The following is an 11,216-nucleotide window of genomic DNA, read 5'->3' as shown; positions in this document are numbered from 1 at the left end:
TTTACACTCAATTATGTTCATTGTATCCCATATATTTTGGTATGTTTTTTTTTTTTTGATTTCCATTCCATTCTAGGATTTTTTAAAAAAAATTCTTCTTGATTTCATCCTTCACGTAATTATCATACTGTAGTGTATTGTTTAGTTTTCATGAGTTTGGATACTTTTTTTCCATAATATGTTCATTAATTCTTTAAGAATTTCAAATAGTGTATTCAAATCATATTCATCCTCTTTCCTCTATACTTTCTGTATCCGCTCTAATACCTAACATTTAATTTTGAGCTATATATTTTTTAATCAATGAAGTTCTATACTTCTTGACCATGAGCTAAATTAAGCATGCCTATAGACTGATAGCCTGGTGTATGAAAGGAGGCCTGGTGAATGCATAGCTCTAGAGAGAACAGATTTTCAGTTGGAGTAGAAAGGCTTCTAGATAGGTCTGATGCTGAGAGTCACACAGGAAACATGTGGAGTTAATGCCAAAGGAACACATATATAATAATAGACCAGATCCATATGATCAATGCTATGTAGAGGACTTAATGCTCATTACGTAAAAAATTACAGTCTCATTAATAGGTGCGAAACCTCATTTATAGAACAAAACTTCCTGTCATTTTCTGTTTCCTCTATTATGGTTTTCTGTAAGAAGTTATAATACTATTCACAGGAAAAAATAATTCTAGACAGAGCTAAACATTCAGAATACCACAGAAGTAGAAGTAAATCAGCTACAGTTCGCTGACTGATTTGTGAGGAGCTAGAGATTGATCACAGGGCCTGAAATGTAATTCCCAAACTATCATAATAGACTCTTGCTATAAGACTTATTCATAACTGTACTCTCCTTAAATCTATTCTGATTTGATGACAGATCATATTAGATCTGACATTGAATCTTCTTTTTTTTTCTTTACTTTTTTTTGAACATGAAATGCTTTTCTATAGCATGTTTTACAAGGGGAGGGGGTAAGAGGGGCCAGGTGGTGGAAAAGTACAGAATCTTCTTGGCCTGTGCCTTGAAACATGTCATGGTCTACACAGTACACTGCCTTGAATTATGATCTACCTGCTATTCTTCAGAAGATATGGTACACTGCTTGAGTTATGGTCTCCATTGAATCTTCTAAGTTTCAAAATTTTTATATATGTTTATCACAGTTTGCTGTCCTCATACTCTTTCCAAATCCTTTTTACCTCTTACTTACCCAGCTTTAGTCCGTCTCTCAAAAAACAAAACAAAACAAAATAAAACAAAAAACTACCTAAACAACACACACACACACACACCACAAATACTTAGCTAAATTCAAAATTCAAAGTCAAAATAAACAAATGAAAACCAATAATACAGAAGGAACATTAACAAACTCATTATATAAGGCCAGTCACCCGGATATCTAATCCACATGACTCAAAAGAGAAAGAAAATTTCAGAACAACTTCCCTTGTAAACATTTGTGCAAAAATACTCAATAAAATACTTTGAAACCAAATCCAGGAACACATCAAATACATCATCCACCATGATCAATAGGCTTCATCTCAAAGATTCAAGGGTGATTCAATATGTGAAAATCCATCAAGATTCACCATATAAACAAACCAAAAGCAAAAAGCACATGTTTATCTCATTAGATGTTGAAAAAGAAGTTGACAAAGTCCAACACTCTTTCATGAGAAATGTCTTGGTGAGTTTATGGATACATGGCCCATACCTAACCACATTAAAGGCAATTTAATTAAAGGAAGAAAGAAATTTAAGAAGGTTTCAGAAGAAAGATCTCCCATGCTCATGGATCTGCAAAATATTGCCATCTTAAAAAGAACAACCTACACTTTTAATTCAATTTCCATCTATATCTCAACACATTTTTTTCAGACCTTGAAAGAACAATACTCAACTTCATATGGAAAAACAATAAAACCAGGAATGCTAATGCATCCCTATACAATAAAAGAACTTCTGAAGTTAGCACTCTCCCTGATTTCAAGCTGTACCACAAAGTAACAGTAAAAATAATAATAATAGAAGAATCACAGTATTGGCATACATGCATACAGATTGATTGACAATATGGAATTGATGACCTAGTTATACCCGCATATCTATAGACACTTGATATTTGACAAAGAAGCCAAAACTATTAAATGGGGCAAAAAGAAAGCATCATCAACAAATGGTGTTGGTCCAAGACAAAGCTTGTTTGAGGAATAATGAAAATAGATCCATTATCTATCATCCTGTACAAAACTCAAGTCCAAGTGGATCAAAGAGTTCAAATTAAAACTAGATACACTAAATCTGAGAGAATAGAAACTGGTGAATAGCCTTGAACACATAGGCCCAAAAAATTTCCTAAACAGACCCACCAACAGCTCAAGAACTAAAATCAATAGTTAATAAATGGAACCACATGAAGGTAAAAATCTTTCATAAGGCAAAAGATACCATCAACAGGACAAAATGGCAGTCTACAGAATGGAAAAAGTTCTTCACCAATATGAAATCCAACAGAGGTCTGGTTCAGAGAATTCACAAATTTAGACAGTAACAAACAAAATAATCCAATTTTAAAAAATTGGATCTAGGGCAAAACAGAAATCTGGACAGACAAATCTCTAATAGCCCAGAAGCACTTAAAGCGTTGTTCAACACCCAAAGTCATCAGGGAAATGCAAATCAAAATGACTCTGAGATTCCATCTTAGCCTCTTCAGAATGGTTACCATCAAAAACTCAAGTAACAGCTCATGCTGGCATGTATGTAGAGCAAGGGGAACACCCCCTCCATTGCTGATGGGAGTGAAATATTGTACAATAACTTTGAAAATCAGTTTTGCTGTTTCTCAGATAGTTGGAAATAGTACTACCTCAAGACCCAGATAAACTACTCTGGGGAACATACTCAAAAGCTGTTCTACCATACCACAAGGGCACTTGCTCAGGAATATTTATATGGAAACAACTTAGATAATCCTCATCTGAAAAATGGATAAAGAAAATGTGGTACATTTACACAATGAAATATTACTCACGTATTAAAAACAAGAACACTGTCAAATTTGCTGGCGAATCAATGGAACTAAAAAATATCATCATGAATGAGGAACCAGACCTAGAAATGCACACATGATAGGTACTCACTAATAAATGAACATTAGTCATAAAGTATAAGATAGGCATGCTACAAACCTAAAGAAACTAAGCTACCAGGAGGAACAAAAGGAACACAACTGAATCTCACTGAGAAGGGGAAATAAGTTAAACAGTGAGGAAAGATGGAATGAGGGAATTCTGTGGGAGAGTGGAACAGGAGGGATCAAGTGTAGGGAGGACAGAGGGAGAGAGAACTAGGAAAGAGAACTGGATTTGATGTGTATTGGTGATCTCTGAGATGAGCTAAAAATTAAGGATAATAGAAACTTCCAGGAATCTCTGAGGGTGACTTTAGCTAAAAATCCTAACAATAGGAGGATATGGAACTTGAAACAGCCATTTCTTGTAACTAGAGAAGACTTCCAATAGAGGGATGGGAACAGCAACTCAGCCACCAAACCTTAGAACCACTATTTATCCTGCCTACAATATGTGCGGGGATAAAGTTGGTGCTGAAATAGATGGAATGGCCAAACAATGACTGGCCTGCCTTAAGACCCATGCCATGAGAGAGAGCCCACTCCTGAAACTACCAATGATTTCTGCTATACTTGCAGCCAGGAGACTAACGTAACAATCACCTGAAAGACTTCATGCAGCAGATGATGGAAACAGTTGGAGAGACCCACAGACAAATACTAAGCAGAGCTCAGGGAATCCTGTGAAAAGGGAGAGGAAGAATTGAAGGAGCCAGAGGCAAGGATATCACAAGAAGATTTACAGAGTCAACTAACCTGGGCCTAGTGGGGATCCCAGAGACTAAAACACCCACCAGAAAGCATGCATGGGATACTAGGCCCTCTCCACATAAATAACACATATGTAGCTTGTTCTTCATGTGAAAACCCCTAACAGCAAGAAGAGGGTCTGTCTCTGACTTTGTTGCTTGCATTTGGATCTCTTACTCCAAACTGGGCTCTCTTCTCTAGCATTAATAGATGTGCCTACTCCTACTACAACAGGGTTGACATCCATGGGAAGCCTTCTTTGAGGAGAAAGGGAGAAGACATGGGGGGAGGTGAGATGAGAGGGAGGGACTGGGAGGAGGAAGAATATGCTGTGAATGGGATTTAAAGTAAATATATCAATTTAAACACACATGCACACACACACATACACACTCACACACATACACACTCACACACAAACACACATACACACATAGGCACACACACACACACACAGGGGCATGCACAAATACACACACAAATGTCCAAATAAAATGCAATGAAATGAAGTATAGAATTTTTATCAGGGGTGTGGAGAATTGCCCACTGCACTGGAGTGTGGTTGATACTGAATATAATTGATTTCTTTCTTTCTTTGGAACAGTTTGCTGATGCATTTAGTATTTAAAAGAAGTCCCTTTGTCTACTAAGCAAAAGTATTAGAAGCTACACAAGCACAACCAGTTTGCACAATCTAACAACATTTCTTGTTTTGAATATAACAAGATAAATGCCATCTAATTTATCGAGTAAGATAGATGTATCAGGTGAAGGAGGAAGAAAGACCACTAAGTGGCACAGACTTATTAACCATTTGTATGCCTAAACATTTACACCAAGATACAAGCTGTTACATATATACCCTTGGAAGATAAGAGAAATCTATCAAGGCCAACTGAAGCCTACAAATATTTTCCATGTATAAAGATAGTCTCAGTGGTTCTTATTCTAAAAAACATAAACTGAAACTCTTCAATTTGCTTTTAAGAAATTAGATCTTCAGAGAATGTTGATGTTAAAGCCAGTAAAATACACATAGAGGGTTACCTAAATTTTTAAATTTTTCTTTTCACTACCTCATTATTAACTTCTCAATTATTAGAGGTACTTTCTATAAAAATTTAAGGTCCTTACACGATGCTCACAATACGAATCCAAGTTCCCTTTTCATATACCTTTTTTTTGTCAACTGCAACTGAGGCTGCACCTTCACCAATGGCCTTCCATAACCTCTCACAGTACCAAGCCTCAGCTATTCTCCATGACTCCTTCATACCTTCAAAACCAGTGACACATCTAGGTGACTTTTTACACAGTGACAAGTCCAGCTGCATCATGAAGTACAACCTTCGCTATCTCTGTAACACATCTCTTTTGTGCTCTCAGAAAACACTTCCTCGAAGAATTCACCTCACAGATGCTGGTCTCTTCCTAACCACTGCTAATTTCTTAGCTCAAGTAAGCCATTATCAATTGTTCCCGTAGTCCCTTCTATTCTTGATTCTAAATGCAGAGCCACGTGACTGAGTTCTGTTGCTTGCTGGGGCTGGAATATGGCTCCCTTATTTTATTGTCAGCTTTTGGGATACAGCTCCCTCACTGCTAAGTGTGAATGTCTTAGAACTTGTTATGTAGACTGACCTTGAACTCACAGATCTGCATGGCTCTGTCGCCTGAATCATGGGATTAAAAGTGCATGCCACTATACCTGGACTTAAGCTTTTCTTCACCTAGAAATTGCTCTGTCCCAGGCTGCCCTTGATAACAAGAACAGTTTCTCAGTAACATTAAAATCTTTCTCCTCTGAAACTTCTAGAGACAGGCTTCTACTATTCAAATTATCCTCAGCAAAATTTTTTATATTCCTAATAAGATGGCCCATTAAGTGCCACTTAAAACATTCCACTGATTTCCAAATCCAAAGTCCCCAAATCTACTTTCTTCCAAACATAGGAATAGTTAGGCCTATCACAGAAATAACCTAGTCCCTGGTAGCAACTTCTGTCTTAGGGTTTTATTGCTGTGAACTGATACCATGACCAAGAACAACATTTAATTGGGACTGGCTTACAGGTTCAGAGATTCAGTTCATTATCATAATGTAGGGGCATGGTGGTATCAATTCAGATTTGGGAATAGGGGAGCTAAAAGTTTCATCAGTCACTCCAAAGGCAGCTAGAAGACTGGCTTTCAGGCTGCTAGGATGAGAGTTTTAAAGCCCATGCCCACAATGATACACTTCATCCAACAAGGCCAAACCTATTTCAACAAGGCCACATCTCACAGTAAACTAAGCATATAGAAATTATCACAATATGTTTGCATGAAAATGAAAATCTTTAATTACAGGTGTGTTCTTTTCAGGAATGTAAGAGAGAGAAAAGTGACATAATAGGTGGTTCTTGAGATGATAAGAATAGAGATCAGAAAAAAGAAACTAGATATCCAGGACTCCCCAACTATAAAGGGAAAAATACCCAGCATCCCAAAGTTTGTGTGACTGTGGAATACTGAGAATATGATTCCTTACTCTTCCAAAGAAATTCTACACATTTTAGAGCCACGTATGTGTTTCCCCTTCATCTGCTAATGGTTGTTTGTATTTTCTCTCATTTATAGTGTATTAAGTCTCCCACTTTAGCGAATGCACTCATTTGAACAGTCACTATTGTAAACATTTCATTCTCGATCATCATAAACCTCCATTAACTGATATGGGATGGAATAATATCTAGTATTTACAGAGAGAAGCAGAAATCAAATACAGCATGTGGTTCAAAGTGACAGAAGCATCCTAAAATGGGCAACATACGCATCAAGCAAAACAATTCTGCCATACCTCATTAAATACTACTTTAAGTGCATTGGTGACTCACTCAGACAAAAATTTGTTCAAGGAGAACTCAGGTAACAAGATACTCATGTGAATGCTTCAGAAGATTTCTTATACCAGAACTGGCTAAGCAATTCCTCTACATAAAGTTCAAGAAAAATGAGAGAAGATGAAAGAAAAATACCCACCACTGAGCTAAGAGACTCAGGAAGAGAATGTGTTCTTATCTACACTCACATTATCATCAAGTACTTGCATAAAACTCAGGACAAGAATATAAACCCAACTAGGAATCATAAGTGAACAGCCAAGAAACAAGTGTCTTGTGCAGAAAACAAACCTACAATGTCGGTAACAATAGAGAGTCCCTGAAGGGGAAATGAAAACTTGGGTTTTTCCACACAAAATGTGGCCTTATTGTGTAATCTAGTTGTCACCCTGGACATCTTGAGAAAAAAGACATTTCAACAACATATTCAATTCAAGAAGGTATAAATAATACAATGTCTTTCTGTATAAGTGAATTTAAAGCTATAGTGAAATAATTTATCTTATATAACTGTGTAACCACCATGGAAACTCTCTCAAAAAGTAAGATAAAGAAAAATATAGTAAAAATAAAGAAAATTTTAAAAACAATACAGCCTTTACAGTTGAATCTCATGCAGACATTTTCACAGACAAATTATTTCAGATAGCTGTATCTTGTGTCAAAATAAAATTAACAAACAAAAACCAGACAAACAAAATCTCTTAGGCTTTGTTCATGGTAATATTGGTGCCCTAGTCAGGGTAACTAATGTTGTAATAAAACACAAGACCAAAGAAAGTAGAGAAGAAAATGATTTATTTTGCATTGTACTTCCAGGGTCCATTTGTCACTGATGGAAATTGGGGGACAAGCATAAAACCAGTGACATAACCTAAGGTCAGGGAAGGAATACTGCTTATTAACTTACTCCAAATGAGCTGCTCAGTTTGCTTTCTTACAGGGGCCAGGAGGTATGTCCTGCTTGGCTCTCAGCCATCAGTCATTAATTATAAAAATATAGCTGGGCATTGTGGCATATGCCTTTAATTCCAGCATTTTGGATACAGAGATAGGTTAATCTCTGAGTTCAAAGCCATCCTGTTCTACAGAGTATGTTCTGGGAGACCTTGGGCTACAGAGATAAATCCTTTCTCATAATAAAATAAAATAAAATAAAGTAAAATAAAATAAAATAAAATGGAAAGATAGAGAAAGAGAGAGAGAGAGAGAGAGAGAGAGAGAGAGAGAGAGAGAGAGAGAGACAGAGAAAAGAGAAAATGGTGTACAATCAAATTTTATGGGGACATTTTCACAAATAATTCTTTATAGTGACTCTACCTTGTTTCAAAACAAAACAAACAAACAAAAAACCAAGATCTACAAAGCACATATAGTTTAATTAAAAATTAAGAAATAAACTAGAGCTCCCAGGGTCTAATCTGCCAGCCTGGGAACACACTTGGAGGGATTGATGACTCCAGCTGTATATGTAGTGGAGGATGCCATTGTCAGGCATAAGTGAGAGAGGAGGCCCTTGGTCCCTTGAAGGCTGGATGCACCACTTTGGGGGAATTTGAGGGCAGGGAGGTAGGAGTATGTGGATGGGTGAGCAAACACCCTCATAAAAGTAGAAGGAGGGGGATGAGATAAGGGGTTTCTTGGGATAGAGAATGGAGAAAGAGGGTAACACCTGACATTTAAATAAATAAAATGTCCAATACTATTACTACTGCTGCTGCTGCTACTACTACTACTACTACTAATAATAATAATAATAATAATAATAATAATAAAACAGGTAATAGAACTGGCTATTGCAATTGAGCATTTGGGACTTTTTGTCAACAATTTAATGTTACCTATATTACTGGGATTCCTTATAATCCTCAAGGACTAGACATTGTAGAAGGGGAGCATGGAACTTTAAAACAATATATTCATAAAATAAAAAGGGGAAGGTATATCTCCATATACCAAAAATTTATTTAAATTATGTTCTTTTTATTTTAAATTTTTAAAAAGTTTGGATGCCATGGAACTTTCTGCTGAGTGTCTATGGTACCTTGCATCTAGGCATACTTATGCCTACATGAAAAGGAAGAATTCGCTTTCTGGTATATGGCATGATCCCAATAAGGTATCTAATATCCATACTGTTGTACCTATCTTTACTATAGTGTCTTCTACAACTAAGAGTCTTTCTTCTATCTATTGTGTTCTGTTGTTTATGCTTGTATCTATGACTCCTGATCTCTTTCTTAAGTTTTCTATCTCGAGGGTTGACTCTACTTGTGATTGCTTTATTCTTTCTATTTCCATTTTTATATCCTGGATGGTTTTGTTCAATTTTTTCATGTGTTTGGTTGTGTTTTCCTGTATTTCTTTAAGGGACTTATGTATTTCCTCTTTAAGGGCTTCTGCCTGTTTACCCATGTTCTCCTGTATTTCTTTAAGAGAGTTATTTGTGTCCCTCTTAAAGTCTACTATCATCATCATGATATGTGGTTTTAAATCAGAACCTTGCTTTTCAGGTGTGTTGGGGTATCTAGGGCTTGCTATGGTGTGTGAACTTATGTTCTGCTGATGTCACATAGTCTTGGTTTCTGCTGCTCATGTTCTTGTGCTGGCCTCTTGCCATCTGGTTATCCCTTGTGTTAGCTGTTCTTGTTGTCTTTGACTGGAGCTTTACCTTTCTGTGAGCCTGTAAGCCTGTGGTCTTATGTTTGTCAGCACTCTTGGGAGACAAGCTCTCTCTCACAGTGGGATTAGTGTTCAGATAGCTGTGGCACAGGGTCAGCTTCAGGGGACAGAATAAAAACAGAAGGATTATGTCCTCAGCTGTGTGTTCATGGCTGCTCCGTGGTTTCTGTTTCCTGTGGGCTCTGGGAGGGTCCTGCTTTGGCCAAGTATTGTGGCAGCAGTGGTAGTTACATTCATGATATTTGATGTGTCAGCACTTCTGGGCAACAAGCTCTGTCCAGGCAAGATTGGGGTATGGATATCTGTGGCATGGGGTCACTTCCTGATCACAGATAGAATCCAGAAGGCAGTGAGTATATTGAAGTTGAAAGTTGGTCTAAAAAGATCTTGAAGTTGTGTTAAGCTGCAAAATTTCCTGAATTAAATAATTCAGAGGCAATAAACATTATTAAGAATAGACAAAGTGGTGAACAGATAAATCTGGTTGGATATTACCACTACAGGTCACTGGACTTCATTACAAAACCAAAGCTGTCATTGAAAATTTGACAACAAGGGAAAAGCAATTAGATATTTATGTGTTCTCAATAGTCACTGGGAACTTAATTAATTTTTTTCCTGAATGCAATTGTCATCTTTATAAGCTTCTTCCACAAGCATTAGTAAGAACTAGAAAATGACTAGCAGAAAGACTGTAAGAGTCAGAGGTCAGCAAAGAATACTGTAAAAAGTGTTTTCTGGAAACAATAAGATCATTGCCCTTCTGAATTCACAGCAGCCATGGTTGTCTGGAGTAAACATATACAATATAAAGCCAATCAACATTTTAGCATGGATGTAACAAGGACCCACTGCACCTACAACTGCTTTTGGCTGGAATATTTATTATTATTACTGTTATTATTATTATTATTGGTATGCTTTATATAACATATCAATATTTTCTCTATATATTACTATTGGTATTATTAACATCAATATTAATATAATATTATCCTCTGCCTTGCTGGACCTCTTTTTGAGGGTATAGCGTCAGCCACTTTGCCCTTTTTTCCTAGAGCTCATACGCTTGTGCATGCAGTGTAGTAATTGGGAATTCAGTGGGTTGTAATGTTGGGAGTGGGATATTTAGGGGTGTTCTGAAAAATTTTAAAGTGTAAGTGAGGGTTGGATATGATAAGCCTCAATTGTATACATGAATGAAATTCTCAAATGATAAAAAAGGAATAAATTTTTGCATAAATCCAAATATACGAAGAGAATAAAAAAGCAATTATAAGATAAAAAGCTATGCTTTTGCAGGCAAATTTCTGAGTTTGAGGCCAGCCTGGTTTACAGAATGAGTTCCAGGACAGCCAGGGCTGCACAGAGAAACCCTATCTCAAAAAAAAAAAAAAAAAACAACAACAACAAAAAAATAAAACTATTCTTTCAGTTACAAATTCATCCTTACACTAAAGTCATAAATATTAATTAGACTTACTAAAATTAGATCTTCTAAAACTCATGTATTATGTAGCACTGTAAATTGTAGTTTCTAGGCAGCATTTGATATGCTAGAATAGTCACAAATATCTTCTATAGGCTTGGTCCTTAATGTAAAATTGCATGATAGTGGGATATTAACTGAAATAAAAGAGAGAACACCATTTTGTTCCACATTTACCTTGTATCTGCCTAGACATTTCTCAGGCTTCCATCCAGCAACAGCCATATCCTCCTAGGAAACATATTTTTCATAACACTGACCACAGTCCAG

The sequence above is a fragment of the Grammomys surdaster genome, unplaced genomic scaffold, assembly GCF_004785775.1.
Source record: "Grammomys surdaster isolate TR1022 unplaced genomic scaffold, NIH_TR_1.0 169, whole genome shotgun sequence".
Classification (NCBI taxonomy): Eukaryota; Metazoa; Chordata; class Mammalia; order Rodentia; family Muridae; genus Grammomys; species Grammomys surdaster.
This window is presented reverse-complemented; position numbering follows the sequence as displayed.